This window comes from Microtus pennsylvanicus, chromosome 18 (genome assembly GCF_037038515.1).
Source record: "Microtus pennsylvanicus isolate mMicPen1 chromosome 18, mMicPen1.hap1, whole genome shotgun sequence".
NCBI lineage: Eukaryota > Metazoa > Chordata > Mammalia > Rodentia > Cricetidae > Microtus > Microtus pennsylvanicus.
Genome location: NC_134596.1, coordinates 26,184,603 through 26,204,727, shown reverse-complemented (window position 1 = coordinate 26,204,727; position 20,125 = coordinate 26,184,603).

Here is a 20,125-nt window from a genome sequence, read left to right as displayed (position 1 = left end):
TGTAATATGTAGAGAGGAGAAGCAAGAGGGAAAGAGAGGTACAGAGAGACAGAGAGAGGAGGAAGAGGAATAGAAAGAGGAGCAGAAGAGGGAAGAAACTGGACATATCAGTGTCTTTGTTTTCATTTATTAACTTTTTCTGAACTGGGGATTGAACAAAGGACTCATATCTGGTAGACAAAGGCTTTCCCATTTTAGCAATATCTACAGACAACTTTGAACTTCTTAATAACAACACATATACACTTGCCATTCAATGCTATCCAAATATATTAATTACTTTTCTAGTGTTGTGTTAAAACGCCATGGCCAAGGAAACTTATAAAAGAACGTATTTAATTGGGCTTACTCTTTCAGAGGAATTTTAGATTTTCCTTTACAATTTGGATGTCTGCATTTTAATACTTATTTTATTTGTTTAATTAGAATTCCCAGTTTTGGTATTTAAAAGAGTTGTGAGAATAGATGTTCATGAGTGCGTGTGTGAGAAAACTGAGAAAAATTAATTTCTTTATATTTTCTCCATATATCCAATAATCAAAGTAAAACAATAGATGGCTTTGCCATAAAAGAAACTATAAGGTATTTTTATATAAACTTTTTAATATTTATTTTAAATTCAGTTACTTTATTTAGAAATTCTGCTTTGATTAGAGCCAAATAAGTGATAAGCAGTCATATTTTAAAATAGATCATTGCAAATGTATTTGACTGTTTTAGAAGTAGATCGGCCTTTGGTTCCCATCCGTTCATTTCAGCTAATACTCGCTTTCACTAACAAGATCATAAAATTTAACAAAACATCACAGTTTTTTAGAGCTTAAATTTTAATCTAGGAGTAATGTTCGTATTTGTTGTTTCCCTCTGTGTTCTGTGTTCTGGTATCAGCATCTAGGGATGGCTGTCAATCCTAACCTTGCCTTCACTTCTATACCTCTGGGGGCCTCCCTTTCTCATCCTCTCCTCCTGGCCCATAAGAGTTCTTTAGCTCTTTCTCATGGTGCCTTTATTTCTTCCTAACCGCAGGCCACCAGAAGACCTGTGAACTCCTCCAGTTCCATGTCTGAGCTCCTCTTCTTGAAAGGAGTCATGCCTTTTCGCTTTTGTGTCCGCCTCCTCTTTGATCAGGTTCATGGCAGCGAGATTAACCTGTCATTAGAAAATAGAATTGCACTTCAGTGTTCTCCTCTTTCTTAAATGGATGCCGAACTTGGCTCCAGACCCCGTTGCCCGAAAGCAGCTGAAAAGCCCTTGGCAAACCAAGAGCTGATTATTTGCAAAAGTGGGACTCCTAATTGGAAAATGTGATGGAATGAAAATAGTAATCTCCTAAAATGATAATGTGTTCCACTTAATGAATATTAATGTGTCATATTCATGAGCCTGAAGAATTTGAACCTGTGAGATAAGAATTTCTTCCACCTAGGAGCCCACACTCTCACTCATTCACAAGTTCCCCATTCACACAGACAAGCTTGCCATTCTTGGTGGCACACCTCTTGTAGATAGCAATTAGCATGTATGCAGACGGCTAATTGGTTGTGAATTTTTCCATGATTTTTTTTCCCTGTTGCTGGGAGTAATTATGCATGCACTTATGCACTATATTCTGTTTCTTTGTAAATTTTTAGCAGCAAATGGCTGTGTAGTTTACCTCTAATTCCACTGCCCATGGGGACTGTGCAGCCTATGAGACGTGACCGTGGTTTAGAGGAACTGATTGTACTATTAAGAAATACAAAGGATCCTCGACTTGCAGATTTGTGTTGTGTATGTCAGGACCTTGCCCAAGGCTCTACACTTACTGCAATAATGTAGTTATTGCTTAAAATATATTTAGAACTTTTCTTTGAAACTGGGTCAATTTTCCCAAGGGGAAAAAAAAAAGGAAATGAAACTTGTACCGTGATTAGTTGGGTGGAGACAAATGCAGTTCGTTTCTTTAAGACTTTATGTTTGGGTAGCAATCAGTGCTACATCTCACGAGAGCCTTGACATAATTAATGCTTTTCTTGAGATAATTCCATCTCTCAGAACATGGGACTTTTTAAGAAAAATGGAAGTTAGAATGCAAGGTCTGGGCACATAAGATTCAGTTTTCTGTCAACTGCGCATACATAAATGAATTTTAATTAGATATGAAATATGTGACAAGAAAGAAACACATATTGTGGTTAGGAAGAATCAAAGCTGTTCTACCAATTTTATGTAGAGTGGAATAGGATGGAATGGGGATCATTTGCTTTGTTTGGAAATCAAAGGCAATCTTTATGTAAGGACTCCCCCCCCCCCGCCCCTCGGTGCTAAAGGTTCACTCGGTGTAAGTGATGACAAATTTGATGCAAAGACGTTTCTAGAATTATGGAAGAAAGCAGACACTGCTTAATTGGAGAAAGGCCTCAGATGGATGGGGGATAGAGTTTGAAGAGAGAAATTTGAGAAAAACAAAACAAGGTGGAGGAGTGCTTTACATAAACATAAAATACTATGTTTGGGTATTTAAAAAAAGTTAGGCAGTGGATGTAGCTCATTGGTGGAGTGATGGTTTAATATGTGCAAAGCCACTGACTTCAGTCTCCATCACTGTAAAAATAATATGATGTAATATAATATATTCCTACTATATCCAACATGTAATCTTAAGCAAAAAAATCAGCTTTATCTTAGGTAAATGAGAATAGTGTTAAGGAATAATTTGGGGCTTCAAGACCTCTTAGGACATAGATCTGTTCTGTTTGGGCTTGGTCCTATGATTTATAGGACCACATACTTTCTGTTCTTCCTTCAGTTTCGAGCATCCATCCTCCTCTGGAGGCTCCTATAGCTTTTACCACTGAGATGTGTCTCCTCTTTCCCATCCATCCTGGTGTGTTAACCTAGGGATTAATTTTATTGCAATGATCCCTAAACATGTCCCAAGAAAAACTGAAGTTGCCAAAACTACAACTCGTAAAATCAGTTCCACAGTAATTGTGAAAAACTATTCAACAAAATGTATGTGGTACAAATTAAAGGTATAGAGGGTACCTATTCCGTAAAATACAGCAAATCACTCATGACGCTCCATCACACTTTTCCAGGCCTGAGCTCAAGCATCAGTTTACCACACATCTACTTGGTCTCTGTTCCTCCTTCGCATTGATCGGCAGTGAATGCTGAGTGGATATTCAGATACTGTAGTTTCAAGGTGGAGTTTGAATGTCAGCTCGAGAGCATATGACCCAGATCAGGGTTACAGAGCCTTTCCGCACCTCTGTTGCAAATGCAGCTTAGATTGTACTTAGATGACAGTGTCATCCACCATAAAAATCTGCTGGATTAACTAATTAAAAGGCTTGCATTATTCCTAGCACAGGGGAAGGGCAGTGCCTATGAGATTTTTGCTTATTTCACTTTCAGAAGATTGGCAGGGCACAGCTGTCCTTCAATGTTACTTAACATTTTATTTAAAAAAGAGTGGCCGATTTCTTATTTAAAATGTCAACATTTGAAATGCTTCATACTTTTTTTATTTCCTTAACATATTAAGTCATGCAGATATATTTTCTGAAAATGACCATACTGACGTTCCTGGGATAGATCTTCTGTGGTCATAGAGTGATACTCTTCTTGTCACTGCGCATGGTTGCTGTTCTAATATTCCACTTGATGTGGCATTGGACAACCTTGCCTTCCCTGTATCTTCTTTTTCACCTATTCGAATTAACCTAGTAGAAATAGATTTGAAACTTTCCCATAATTTTGTCTGCGTATGGCTTGAATGACCTTGGAATTTTCTATTGTTTATAGGTTAGAAAAACTCATCCAAACCCTTACCTTTTATTTTCCCCTTTATAACAAGTAGAATACTGAAAATTTCTACCACTTCTGTTGGGTCCGTTTTGTTAACCAATATGTTGCTATAAAATTATCTGTTTTATTCAGGTTTTCCAATTTATGTCCAGAGAAATGGCATGCTTGTGGGATGTTAATGGAGAAATATAGACAAATTTAATTCTACTCATAATGTTCCTTATTATAAATATGTAAAATTGGATGTGTGCGTGGTCGTGTATTAGATGATATGGATGCTAAAATTTGTTTGGCTTAGGGATGGCTAGTAGAGTAATTGCTTTTTCCCAATGGACCCCTGCTCTTTTCTGATAGCAGCTTTAGTGTTAGAAAGACAAAGCACCTCATGGCAGTTAAGAAGGGACGTTCTGAGTGTGAGATGTTAGGGATTCAAGTATTGAATGTGCGAGCTGTTGATGCACGAGGTAGGGCAATGCAGCCAGGCTGCTGTTCTCCTTTTCTTGATTGTAAAACGAGGACAGTAATAGTGCAATCCCCGTGAGTTTATGTGAGCACTAAATGATGTGGTACAAAAGCTCAGCTCTAGGGTTCAGGTCATTGACTAATGGCAGAGCACTTACTTAGCACAGCCTGAGTCTATCTTCAGTAACACTCAAATACATGCATGCACACACAAACATCAACACACACACACATACATTCTCTCTCTCTCTTCTCTCTCTCTCTCTCTCTCTCTCTCTCTCTCTCTCTCTCTCTCACACACACACACACACACACACACACACACACACACACCTCGGTTTTAACCTGGGTCTGGTAGCATGTACTTATAATCCCAGGACTTTGGACTCTGAGACAAGAAGCCTTCCTTTACATTCGTACACAATCTAGTAAGACCTTTTCTCCAGGAATAAGTAGACAAAACAGGCAAAATACCTAAAAGATCAGCACGGTGCTCATAAATTATCAACACCCAGTTATAGTTAGCTATTGTCATCAAGGCTGCAGACTGCAAGGACCTAATGGCTGCAGCTTGGTTTTCATCATAATTGATACCATTTAAGATTGCATTCATCCTTCCCAGCCTTGAGCCAGAGTGAACGAACAGCCTGTGCCCTAACAGCTTCACTGTTAAGCCCATAGGCCTTGGAACATCAAGAGTTCAGTCTAATTCGAGTTGATATGCAGATGGCAGAAAGACCTTTGGGCAGAAAAGTCAGAATGACACAGAACAATATGGGAATAAAGAGTAATGGGACCAAGGGGGGGAAAAACCTGAAGCAATGTAAGAAGAGGCAGGAGCATTACCCTGATAGGATAAAAACACCTGATGCTCTTTCTAACGTCTCCTAGCTGGTACAGTAAAACTAAGCATTCTCTCCTTCCAAGTGGACCTAATAATAGCGCATAAGATTATTTTGAAGATTAAATCAGTTAGTGCCTAAAAGTAAACCCTACTCATAGTAAATGCTAAGCATATTCTTATAAGAGGAGGCTGTTAAAGCAGTGAAAATGGTAGAAAATGTGGGTCAGATGTGGAAGGCGGAAAGTCGTTGCAGGGATGGACTCACAGGAACTTGCAATGGTGAGGCAATTGGAGAGGAATCCTAAATGGCCTGGTTCCTTAATGAGAATGAGCATACAGAAAACAACTTTCTACTCTTCATTGGCCCTTAACTTTACAAATGTATTTAAAAGATGCTGGGCAGAAATGAGGTCTTCAAAACCCAGTTGTGCCTTTTGGATGTTCGTGTTTTGGTAATGCAGGTAATAACTGACTCTCTGGGGGCTGGGGAGATGGCTCAGAGGCTAAGAGCACTGATTGTTCTTCCAGAGGTCCTGAGTTCAATTCTCAGCAACCACATGGTGGCTCACAACCATCTGTAATGAGGTCTGGTGCCCTCTTCTGGCCTACAGGTATACATACAGACAGGACACTGTAAACAAAATAAATAAATAAGTCTTTAAAAAAATAAAAAAAATAAATGACTCTCTGTGTACATATACCATTTAGAAAAATCACCAAAGATAAGACAGTGGTAGTTGTTTGGTAACTATGGTCCCTCCAATATGATACTCTGGATAAAAACAGACATTATGAGAACAGACATGAAGGAAGGACTAGATGGGTGGAGCAAAAACGTAGGGCAGGTAGATGAGATTATTGACACATATAATGAAGATTTTAAAGTTGAACTTGAGACCTCTATTTTAATATACTTAACTATCATTTGTATTTAAGTTGTTGGCCCTTTGTTACTGTCTTCTAAGCAGGTTTATAAGATGAACTTGATCATCTTTCAGAGAGAAAGGAAGCCGACCACAGAGGCATTTAATGGAAAAGTCTGGGGTGGCTGTGGATTATTTCTTCCTATGGGGGCTGAGAGAAAAGCTTTGAGTGACTATTGGAAGAAATACTTCAACCAGTCAGAGAATAACTCGCTGCTTCATTGCAAGAAGATATAGAGGAAAACGGGCTTTAAGAGGATCAGGAAGACAAAGTTGAAAAAGTGAGAAGAGAGAGGCACTGAGATAGCAGAGAAATGAATATGGCCCTACATGTTGTGACTCTATATGCTTGTTATTTGCCCGGTTCGATTAACACATGTACCTTCACATTCCTCCTTCAGCTATTGGATAGTTGGAGGGCTTTGAAATTAACAGCTGCGCATACTGGACTGGAGCAGACTAGGTAAACAGGGAAAAACTATCAGCAAAAGGCAATAAAAGTACCCTGGATGCATTTTTTACCGGCACATAAACCCCATTGCCTTGGAGGGAAATCAGAACAATGGTAGAAGATCAGCCAAGCCAACTGGTTTATCCCCAGGACTGTGTTTCTAGCACAGAAGATGTCTCAGAATTTCCACTTAGAAAGACAGTTATGCCAGGGAATTGGGAAGACAATAGAGACAAAATCCAGAAGAATGAGCCAGGAGGTACAAATTAAAACAAAGATATATCATTTATCAAGTACCAAATTGGCGAAGGTTTAAAAAGAATAATAACACCCAGTGTTACCCGGATGAAAGCAGAGTGGGACTCTAATTTACACATTACAGGTGGGAGTATTCATCCGCCCAGACTTCTTGGATTCAGCTCTGGCAATGTATGCCGAAAGCCTTAACTATGCAAACGGTCTAAATCACTGTTTCAGTTGCCATTGTTTAATCTGTATGGGGTTGGAAACCAACCTCTAAAATGAGTTGAACAAGATAACTAGTTTTCCTTAACCTGTGGGTGGGCAGGAACCAGTCTTGAATACCCTGTCCCCAAGAATGTGCCTTGGGTGAGAAATCTTCTGTCTTCTGTCTTAGTTGGTCCCAGCAAAGGCTTCTCAGATCTTGGATGGTTGCTTTCTTTTCAACTGTCCTATCAGCCTTCACCAGAAAGTGACATGGAGAGCTTGCCATTGAGTAGAAGTTGTCAACCAGCACCCCAGGGTACAGAACTGCAGGTTTGGAAAGGTGGTGGCGTGCAAGGTATCCACTGACTCAGCAAAAATGCATCTTGAATACTGAAAGCCAAGCAAGGAATACATACCGAGACTTCAGCAGCAATCCCTGACCCATTTCACTTTTCTGAATGTATGTGAGGAAGTAATCAGGAAGGGATTCAAGAATGAATTGCGCTGATGTTTGTGGAAGAGCTGTGATGACAGGACAATTAAAACTCTATGAGAACCCAAATTTTGGACTGACTCCCTGAATTAAAACACACGCCTATGTAAGATATTTTCCAGTCAGTAATGTTGCATAGAAAGGTATATGATAAACACAAAAAATAATTGAAATCCCTTAGGTAGAGAGAACCAATTCACAACGTAGTACCAAAATTTATAAGGAAAACTATAAATAAAAAAAATGATTCAGATTACCTATACATTAAAATGTTGATCTTTACTGTCAAGTGTAAAATACTTGGTGATTTTAGTTTTGTTCTTTGTCCTTTATATTTCCTGAATTTCTCTCCAATGAATACAAATATACATGTTTTAAAAATCTGAAACCTAGATTGTGTTCCTCTTTAGCTCTGTCACAGACACTTCTGTCAATGAAATCATGCTCTTTTTGAATAATTATACTATCTTGTTGATTCTTTCACTTTTGATTTCGTACACATCAGTCCTTCCTAAAGAAAACTAGCACATTAACTGCCCCATAAGAAAACTCTTACTAAACAGATAATATATTTCATGCCATAAATTCTGCAGCTACATCTTGATTTACAAGAAAAAAATAAGTAAAAGCTTCTTCATGGTACCTTCGAAGCTCTTCCTTTCCTATCCCAAACCAGCTTTCTTCATTTTGGCAAGCTGGTGATATCTACCCGCACAGTGGGCTATCACTGGTCCCAAATGCAGTCAGTGCTTTTCTACTTCAATGTCTTTCTCAAGTCGCTAACCATGCCAGGGGTGCCCATCTTCTTCTGACTTTGAATGTTGAGGTCTATTTTTCATTATCGTAAGACCCTTATCAGATGTGATCCCCCTCCCGAGATGGTCTTCATAGATATGATCTCCATGAACTTTTCCATTTGTGATGATTATCATTTATCTTACGGGACAGCTGTTTGGGGCGTGTTTCTGCCTTTCTCTAAATTCTTAAAGAGTCCTAAAATTCAACCGTCTGTGCTAGTCACTTTCGTGTTTCCTAATTTTGAATGTGCTGTGTATACACATATTTGGCCATTTTCATATGCCATACGGTGCGTAAGTGTGCATGTGGGTATTGTAGAAGCTGGAAGACAGCCTGTGTATCATTCCTGTTTCTTGGTAACACTGGTCACTTTACTTTTAAATGGATTCACATGGCCTGAAGCTCATCAATAAGACTAAACTGACTGGTTTTCCCAGTGATCCTCTGTCCCTGCCTTTCCCTTCCAACACTGGGATCACATCCCTGGAGTTTTGACATGGCTCCTAGGGATGAAATTCTGCTGTTTTACAAGCATGTTCCAGACTGAGCCATCTCCCCAGCCTATTTCTGTTTTCTATTATACTTCTCACAACACTTAAGGACAGTAGGAGCTCAGCCAATGCTCATTGAACTAGATTTAATTGAATAGAATTTACATAGTGATAAGAAGAAGCTGCCTGTGGGGACAGAAGAGAGGATACCAGGGGGTTCCAAGGCTGCTAAATAAATAAGACAGAGGGAGATAGAATGGAATTCACAAACATAAAATACCATTGCACTAGTTTAATGGAGAACAAGATTTAGGGATATTTTTCAAAGCTAAAACTATCATCATCTATCATTATGCATTAATCTTAATCGCTCCCCACACTGACACCTGGTCATGTCTTGAATATCTCTTTGGACAAAGAAATCACCACCTCACACGTTAGCTTAGTTATTTAGAAAAATGTTATAACTGATGGAAATCGTGTTGCTTATACTGAGATCAAATAAACCCCATTGCCTTTGGTCACTCTTGCCATTTCACTTCAAATCTCTGACAGTCCTTCATACATTTGATCCTAGTCTCTGTGTCCTTCATAAATCTTTCTACTCTTAAAAGCAGCTCCTCGGTAATATTCCATCATCTCTCACATATCTTAACAGATGGATCCCAAAGGGCTTGCCTTGCCTATAGGTAAATATTCTAACACAGGTTTTGAGCTCTGAGGACATGTATTGTCCATCTTCAACTTCCTGTATAAGACCTCCTATCACCTCATACTGTTCTAGTATTTCCCCTACACCCCTGAAAAGATCTCAGCACTATTTCAACTTCGTGAACTTTGAATCATCATGTCCATAATAAGCAACTGCATTTATTGCTTCCTCTGTATTTTTTTCTTCCATCATTGATTACCATTCTCAAATTACATTCTAATGGGATTCAAGGGAACACTAGAAACGGGAAAAGACTACAACATGGGGGTGAATCGTCAGGTTGTTCCATGTCTATCCTAGAACCGTACATGTTTTACAAACTCACCAAAATTATGCCAAACTTTAAATGCTTTCAAATCCCACATTTATAGTTTACCATTTTGTTTCTTGTAAGCCAGGAAGTGTTGATGTGATACCACTAGAAATTTAGCAGGTAGAAATTGAATACGGCTTACACACAACTGTCTATGGGGAAGGATATTTTACTTTATGATTTACTCTTAATCCGCAGGTAAATATTGAGCTCTTATTCATTTCTGTCTATGTCTTCCCATATCAAATATACAGAAAATACCCATGAAACAAATGCATGCTTGGATGGATGAATGAATTGGATATAGCACAGTTTACAAATTCATGTAATTTGGAATTCCTTTGGAGATAGGAGAACTTGTCATCCCCACAGAATGAATGACTAACATGACCTAGAAAAGATAATAGTAAAACAGTAAACATCTAATCAATGCTACATCCTTCTCTACAAGTTTAATAAGATATCTAACAAACATGTTAGAACCATTTTGCTGATAAAAAGGAAAAAATAAAAAACAACTTTGTAAGTCAAGAATTTAATATAAAGGTACTCGTATTAACATTCAAAGAATTGAAATAAAAATCCACTTTTCCAAGTACAGTCTTCTTGACAAAAGCGAGGATCCCTGTCTCCCTTGAATTATAATATCAAAGAAAATATATTCTGTAAGAAAAATCCAGAAGGCGATAGAAACGGAGCAGAGAGTTGAACATCGTACCATCACTGTTGTATAGGTAGCAAAGAGACAGGCAAGAATGGTGCCTCAGACTTTGCAATTCCCAGTACGCCACCTGCAGGGTGGAGACACTAACCGCCTCAGGGCTTAGGTAAGAAACAAAAAACAAATTAGTTTTTGGAGGGCTCTATTAGAGCTGCCTACAAGAAGTTGTAGATGTATTATTTTCATCTCCATGGCATCTCTGTAATTTGAATGCTGTTAATTTCATTGATTGAGTTAGCACTGTTGAGCAATTAAGAGCAATGAAGGGATAATCCTGAGTCCTCAGAGAAAACAGAACAGCTGCTCCTGATGGGATCACCCCGGGCTTATTACCTGCTGTTTGGAACCCTTGAAAACAGCCCCACTGCGCCAACCAGGCTGCATGCAATAGTTAATGTCTTCACATTTCCTTAGCGTGTCAAAGACAGAGAGCAGGGACTGCATGCCATTTGAAGATAGCCTCTTGCCTTCTACCTAAGCTAGTTTCTTTCCTTTAGAGTTTGGAACGTAAACCAGGAAACCATTTTCTCCTGAACCCACCACAACCTTTCAAAATCCTTAGGGGAACTAGGACCAGGATTGGGTTGGATGAGTGAGATTATTATTAATATTTGCCTATGGCAATGCTGTGTCCATGATTTGCTTTCTTTTTCCTTTCTCTTTGGGACTTCACTATGAATAATAAAGAAAAAGATGGACGCTTATTTCCATGCAACATCTTTGCAAAGTGGATCTAATTAGACCATTTGGGAAAGTGGCATGTGGTTCACGGAAACAGACACTCTAAGAGAGTGCCAGTTTTAAATAGACATTCTTAATGTATCCACAAATCTATGGCATATGCTGAAAATTTAATGCTTCAGGGTCCTGGCTATATCTTCTCTATTGCCTTTTGTATGGAACATGATGCTTGTGCTTTTGGTATGAGGAGACATGTGATCTATACTCTGGTGTGTATGTTCCCCAGACAAACAGCAGCGCCTTTGGAAGGTTGATAAAAAGGCAGGCTCTTCATCTTCATTCCTGAAGTCTGTGTTTCAACATGCTCTTTCAAGCCGGGTGGTGGTGGCGCATGCCTTTAATCCCAGCACTCGGGAGGCAGAGGCAGGCAGATCTCTGTGAGTTCGAGACCAGCCTGGTCTACAAAAGCTAGTTCCAGGACAGGCTCCAAAACCACAGAGAAACCCTGCCTCGAAAAACCAAAAAAAAAACCAACCAAACAAACAAACAAACAAAAAAACATGCTCTTTCACTGCTGATTTTGCCTGATGTGAACGGTGGTGTGTTATCTTGAGCTATGGTATCAGAATTGTCATTTTGTGACACAGCATCCGTGAAGACAAAAATCTTTGACTTACCAAGGGAGTACCAGGAACCAATACAATTCAAAAACTACAGTTCACAGTTTATGAGATCATCTGAGCTGGCAATTGCAGATTGTTTCCAATAGCCCTAATTCTTCAGCTAAATGATATTTCTAAAAATTCGGTGAAGGTCTTTTCAGTCAACAACAACTGAATATGTATGCCGTCTTCCTTTGTGAGTGTATGGGCTCTGGTAGGATAAAAAAAAAAAACCAGTTGATAAAGATTAGTTTCCAAGAAAGTTAGCTTCTCAGAAGGACTAATGATTTTTGTAGATCTGAGTGCTTCGGAAATAGGGTCAAAATAAGGCTATGTTCCAAAGGGAAAAGCTGTACCTGCCATTTCCCCCAAGCAATAATCATACCCAAGTGGCCAGCCCCTCTACAGGCATTTGCCCTCTGTTTACAGTGTCATCAACAAAGGGGATACAGGATGGACCCTTGGACCACAGAGGCATTGTGCCATGTTTCTGAAACCCAGAAAAGATAGCAATAGAGTCGATAAGTCAGCTGAGATTTGTCAACATGAATAGGATGCTATACTGTAGAATTTTTGAAAAGATAATTGCAGCAATCAGGCAGTCATTTTTATTCCCATTTCATGGATGGCAAAACTGAAGTTCAAGGGAAGTATGATTTACCCAGTGTTACCCAATACACCTAGAGTGGACGTGTAGACCCTGTTTCTGTGTCCTTACATAGTTTCATACAGTCTCTCTGCCATGATAAGGTGGGGAGCTAGGCATTTCTGTGAGGTTGTTAGTGGTAGTAATAAGTCACAGGGACATATCAGGCAGAGAATGCACATCAGATGTCAGCCACCCAGAGGATCCTTTCCCAGTAAACTGTCTTTGTCATGGGAGCATTAACTTCATTGATCTGTGTATAATTTGCACACATCTGGAATAACCTGTACTTAAAACAATGTCTGATGCAAAATGATCACTCAGTGAAAGATGAGAGAAAGTAGGCATGCCATGCATAAAACAGAAGAACTTTCACCCATAACCTATGGCAATCATAAGGAAACCCATTTCTTATCTACTGTAGTAAATAACATTGGAAGACACAATGCTGTAAGTAAAGCTTTTGGGAAGTCAGATTGATATTTACAGTGAAGCCAGAGGAAGGTAAACCATAGCTTTTGAAGCAATTGGAAATCAAATGCCCAGGATTTGATTCATAGCTAACCTCCTCTCTAATTTCTGTTCCCACTTTCACTTTAGGATCTACTAGAGAAATTCAAGCACATATCCTGCACCAATCCCACAAAATCCTTTTGTTCCGTGGCCAGCTTGCACACCGAGCGCAAAAACCTCTCTCCAGATGTATCCCGACTTTCACTTTGTTCTTCCATATACCTTTCCCATTCCTGTGTCTGCTCTTGACTTTCCACCAGAGCACAAGGGATCCTAGCTAAGTTTTGGCAGCTTCAGAATGAGTGGTCGTAGCTTGTCTTATATGGCTAGACTTTATTTCCATATCAGTGACTGGTGGTGACTACATGAAGGAATAAAGGCACCCAGAGGTGGGAAGATCAATGAGTGAATCTTACAGTATCTGCAAGAATAAATTCTTAGGAAATATGACTATTGTATAGCAACCATACTCCTTCCCACTCCTTCTCCTCTCCTCTCCCTCTCTCCACCCTATGTGTGTGTGTGTGTGTGTGTGTGTGTGTGTGTGTGTGTGTGTGTTTGAGTGGATTGACAGAAATCAAGAGAAGAAAGGAGAAAAGAAGGCAGTCATATGAGAGTCACAAAAGATTCACAAATGGGTATTATGGAGCTCATTCAAAGTCACTGTCATGTCAAGCATTTAATAATATTGGACCCTTGAGGAGATCACTACTGTACCCCCTCCACACATGAGAAGTCTCTATTATATAGAGAGAATAAGAAAGCAAGCATCTAGAAATGCTAAAAATAAAACTGTCTTTCTGATGCAGCGCTTGTGTGTAAACCCTTAGTGTTAGCTATAGACAAAAATCAATAAACATAGAAAACAACACCAACCAAAATTTTCCTGAATAGTACCAGCTACATCAAGACATATCTGATATTTTTGACTAGGCCAAATTCTGATTTTAGTAGCAAATAAAGTGTATAGCTTCTACTAAAAAAAAATAGTGTGAGCCAGGAAATGGTCCTGTGTATTAGCAAACACTTTACTCTAGTTTGAACCTAACCGAGTAAAATAGACACTAATTAATGCTGGAATATCTCTGTTGAAGACTGCTTTCATGCCTTGGGTTGTGATCTTTATTAGAGAGCCATGTCTTATCCAACTATATTTTTTGCTGCTAATCCAGTTCACTAAGGCCTATGCCTGCAGTTTTGCATGCATATAGTCAACTCCTGCAACACATTTCAGTGTTGGGTCAGGCAACACACAAGGGAACTCTTGACCTTTTCATGCATAATATGTGTGCTTCCCTCTTGACAGAATGTGATTAAGATGGAGAAATTAAAGGGCAAATGTAAAATTTAGTTCTTTTCAAAGCGACTCTAATATGGCAGATCAATAGGTTGAGGGTGGTTTTTACACCTGTCTTCACTGTCTTTGATGGGTCAACCACAGGATCCAATGCTGTGTATTTCAGAGATGTCTAAACACTCTCCAAGAGGTAAACTGGTTTGACTGGAATTGATTCATACTGGGTTGAAGCATCATGGTTTATTCCTGGCATGTGGACAAGAAGGATTTGTCGTAATACTTGATCCTGGTGACTCACTGATGAGGTAGAGATGATAAATTGCTCATCTGAGGGCCAATCACAAAATGTTATGAGAGAAGCCAAGGTGGCTATGTAGTCATTCTTTGGAGTATTTGGATGATATTCAGCCATGGATGAAGAATGTTTGGGGACAAGTGCCTCACTAGCAAGGGACTAGAGATGCAGAGATAGATCCTGATCTCTCTCTTTCTCTCCAGAATAACAGCTTCATGACCTAACCTATTGATCCATCTCCAGGTCATTACCATTTGAGCAGTAACTTTCCAGAGTTTGGGACAGATATCTGGCAAAGGCAATTTAAGAAAGAACGAGTTTATTGTGGGTTACCATCTGTGGGGAAGGCATTGTGACAGGAATTTGAGAATATTGGTCACACTGCATAGAGTCAGGAAGCAGAGAGTGATGGATGTTTCTCCTCAGTTTTCCTTCTATCCAGTCTCCTTCCTATGCAGTCCAGTGCTCTAGTCTAGGAAGTGGGACCACCCATATTTAAGGTGGCTCTTCCCACTTCAGTTAACCTAATCTAGAGGCACCCTCAAAGACATGTGCAGAGATCTTTCCCCAAGGTGATTCCAGATCCCGTTGAAATCAGTGTAAAGTCTTCTCAATACTCTGCTAATGTTTCATAAAAGGAAACTATCCAGAGTTTGTATTCCCATGTCTAAAAACCACTGGACCGTCTGAATTTCCCAATATCATTCTCATCTCCTTCGTTTCTTCTACGTCTTGCTTTTTTCAGTGGTAGTAGGAATCAGTGTTGACCCAACTCTCACACTAAGTTCAGAGTATTTGAAGATTCCAGTACATTCTTCTAATAAGTTAAACAAGGTAGGAATCTTTGCTATTGTAGACAAATAGAAAATTATCAAATGTTTAATGTAGAAAAAGCTTATTTCTTGTCACAAACAAAATTCTCTCATGTCTGCTGACTTTCCCCATCCTTGATTGACACTCCTCAGAATCTGTGACCTGTGAGATTGTCAAAGACAAGTAGGGAAAATTTGGTACCAAATTTCCACATATTCCAGTAGCTGGTCACATTGTCCCTGTAACATCGTGGTTCCTACATGCAATTCACTGTGAATGGTAAATACTCTGGAGTTTGTTTGTTTGTAATTTATACCTGTTAAGTTATCTTCTAAGCCTAATATTCTATATTTCTCAGCTTACTAAGAAGTGCAGGATCGCTGTGGAGAAATTTCACTTATCTAAAAATGTATTTCCTGAAATCCCTGGATTCATAGCAAGACCTAAAGTAATATTTGGTCTTATTATTTAAGTTGGCTGACAACCCTACATTATTGTCTAACTTCATCTTCACTTGAAATTGAATTATGTACCTATGGCTTTTTGTTTAATCCTATGAAATCACATGAAAGGCCCATGTACACAATCTACAGTTCTGTCTCCTTCTTTTTGCCTGGCGTTGACTTCCCACATGTGTCTGATGCCAGGAGAGGGGGATTCTCCTCAATGAGCCAGGTCTTTTCAAGTAATCTAGATAATGACTACCTAAACTTTCCAACCAGTCATTTGATTTTATCATTTCCATTATTTAATAAAGTGTGTGCTTCTGGGATTAATTACCACTAGGAGGCAAGAATAAAGTTAAACACATCTATGAAATTGAATATAAAATAAAACAACTGAAGATTAAGAGTCTGTACTTTAAAATACCAAGTACATGCTACTTTATAAGGAAAATCCAACAGCTTATGAAACAATAGACAATACACAGGAACACAGAGGTGGGCAGGCTCTGTGCTTGGGCCAATTGAGCATCTTCTTATGAACAGTACTACCAATTTCCTTTACTTAGAAAATCACAATCATGTTCAAAATTATTTTAACATTAGGTTAAGTTTTTTTTTTTTTGGTCAAGATCACTGTGCTGCCAACTATTCATCTCAAAAATGGATGAACGAGGTGTTTCTAAGTAGTCATTTCAAAAAGAAACCCAACTTAGTTGAGAAACTACTTCCTCTCTTGTCTAATTGACTAGGAAAGATCAGCTGAAGCACTGCTGGGCCATTTAGACTTCAGGTGAATCATTTTACCAAGCTTCTCAGTGGCAACGTCTTTATGAATGAGTCTACAGCCCTTGCCACAAGGGTTATCTGACTCAAAGTCAACCTCAATGAAGCAATTACAAGGAAACTTTGCTGCCTTTCTCCTGTTTTTCACAAAGCAGAACATAAATTTAGAAAGTTCCCATTTCCTTCTCTACCATAAATTAGCCAAAGCCTTTAAACTACTTTCAGCCTGGAGAGAGCATCAAAGGAATTTGTATGAAATCCCTTACTAGCTATGCCTCAGCTACCAAGAGTTTCCCATCTATTTCTCATGATTTAACAACTTGGGATACTCAAGGTCCTTCTTTGTCCTGCCACTTCTCTAAAACTCTTCATTGTGTGTAAAAGCTGACTATGTCTGTGTGAGAGGTACATGCTTCTTCCGTATTTCCCATTTTTGGGTTTTCTTCTGTGCATATGTGATCATATATGTTAATGAACTCTTGGTTAGCTTTTGTTAATCCATTTTTCATTACAAGGTCCCAAATAAGAATTTAGAAAAGTTTAGACAATTTTTTTCTTTCTTTCCTAGACTAGTATGTCATGGTATGAAAAGAGAAAGAACCTATGAAGTTGCAAAGATGAAGCCACATTTAGACACTGCCATTTAACAGCAGTGTTTTCTGTGATGAGGGGATTCATTCTCATTGGAAAAAAAAGGAGGGCACTGACTTACCTCTATGGCATGGTGTCTGAAGGATTAGCTAGGGATCAATGGTAATAGCTTGGTGTACAGTAAGAGTTCAATAGCAGCTAACTCGGTTTGACTTTTACTTTCTATATAGCCTTGAGAGATTCACTCTGCTGATTACTTATTCGGGGGTTCCCTGGGTCTAACTAGCTCCCATTTGGTCAAACTCGCCACCCATTTATTGCATTTGACTTCAAAATACAGAAAGGATGCAGCAACTTGCTTAGGCTAAATGACTTGCCCACAGGCGTAAAGTTATCGAATCAGCCAGAGCCAAGGCATTAATCCCAGCTTATTGAGAAAGATGCAAATCTGGATTCATGTTCCTTCTGCCTTTGACTTGAAAGGAGCCTTGTCTGCTACTACAAAGTCCCCACAGGCAGCTCTCATGGACTCTGTGAGAGGCATGCATATTTGGGGATATGACTTTTTCTGAGCCCCAAGGGTTCCTTGTCTATTGAAATTTTTCTATGATTATGGCAAGGTAAAGAGTATTCTCTGCCACAAAAAGTAAAAAGGGGCTCTAAAATGACAGCTGTTGCAATGTTGCAGCCCCAGCATACCAGGAGATTCCCCCTTTTCCTCCTCTCAGATACTTTTTGTAAGAAAACAAGGCAAAAACATGGAAATATTCTGAGAAGAGATTTCAGTGAGAAATTGCTATTGTGACCACGGCGCCTTTGTTATTAGGAACATAATCCGTGCATACTGGAAAGAAGGCTCATGGATCAAAAGTGAAATTTTGTTTTACCCAGTTTTAATTCAAAGCGTATATGGAAAGCGCCCTCTGAGCTCAGCATTGCTGCTCTGGCTAGAAGATGGGAAATAAATGGGCCCGAGTTTCTGCCCACAAGGTTCCATAAATTGTTTCAAAGATAAATTTACAAACTTAAATTACTTATATAGCAGAAATTAATTAATTGCCAGCATTTTTATTTCGATGAATAACTGTTTGGGGAGATAATGCAGAAGCGGTGCCAAGTTTTGTCGGAACATTGGACACTTGGTTTAGGGGAAGGATGAACAGATTTTTACCCATGTCATATGTGGTTTTTAAGTAGGCATCGTGTGGTGGATCTCAGCGGGGCTGCAGCACAAAAGGGAGGAGGACAGGACATGGAAATATGTTTGTTCTCTACATAGAGGTGGAAGAAATGAGAGAAATAAATTTGCGGAATGATCTTCAATCATTTACACCATCTCCAATACAGGAATTATAAAAAATGTTGCCATATGTGTAAGAGAAATATGTACTCTAATACATTAACAATTTTATTAAAATATTGAAAATAGGTGACAATTTGTTAAAACTGTCAAACTTATTATACCTGAAATTTCAACATAGTAGAGCATTGTGTGCCTTATGTTACTGACACAATTTATTTTGTAGAGACATATTTTTCTATATCTAGACATATATTGGATACTTTTGTGTCTACATCACAAATCTCTTTTTTCCTTCCCTAAAATGTGGCCACTCTTTTATCTAATCATGGAAATGAGAACATGAAAATACTATTAAGCCTCTATTTCTGATGCATCTTGATAGCGTTGGGTGATATTATAAAGAAGTCAATTGTGAACCAAGTTGTCCAAGTATTCTTAATTCTTGGTAATAATAATTTACACACACACACATGGGGACACACACACACACTACATCCATGATGTCTATACATATATCTATACATAGTTCTATATATATCTCTACATAATTCTAGAATTAGGGATACAGAACATGCAAGAGTTTAAGGTCATCCTATGCCTATGCTAATTTGCATAGCAAATTCAAAGACCCTGGACCACATGAAAGCTCGTTTCAATAAAACAAGACAAATTGCAAACTGTTATTGTTTGCCACAACTTATGTCTATGAATCAAGATTGTATAACTAAAACAAAATGTGGAAGTAAGCTTAATGCTGTGTTTAATGTAATCCCTCAAAAGTTAATTTGAGTCACATGCTGGCTTATTGAGTTTGTCTTGTTCTTATCAGTTTATTATTCAACCAGTGAGTGATTACTACACACATAGTATAAAATGCATCAATATTAGACATATAAGCCTTTTAAATATATGTTGAGAATCAACATTAGATTTGTTTAGAGCAAAGGCTTGTTATGAAAGGATATTTGAAAACTATTGGCATTTTAGGAAGAAAAACTGGAGACTTGGGTCTGAGTCTTGGGATCTTCCAGCCTTAGCAGGAGAGTGGAGAGGCAGGAGACTTCTGATTGCACATGGCAGTGGTAACTTCTCTTGGGTTTCAGGAGCTGTGATATTCCATGATTGCTCTTTTGATGAAGTATTAAAAGACTTAGCTATTCTAAAATTGGGTACATGACCCTATAATAATGGTTAGATGACTAAAGCTTCGGCTTAAAACAAAAATCTTTCTCAGAATTACCCCGTGCATTCAGGAGTGGTTCCCATCAGACTCAGTTTGTCTGCCGTGGTTGTTAGAGAATAAAGCATCATTGAGATGTGGAAAAGTGTGAATGATGAGCCCATGAGATGAAAGCTAAGAGACCCTAAAGGGGTTCCTGAATGATGCTAGACTTAGAAAGACTGAAGAACAGGGTTTGCAGCTGGTTACAATGAAAGGAAAGAATTCTGAGGAAATGGTTTCTCACCCCTGATAACCCAGAAGATTGAAATTTAAATCAAAGGCCATTTCCTGGCAAGGCCAAGCAAGTGGCAGGGAACAGCATATTCAAATGGACAAAATTCACCACCACCTAGCAAGTTTGCTTTCTGACCAAGGAGACTTGGTCTTGCTAAAATTAGCTATATTGCTAACCTAACTGTGGTGTGT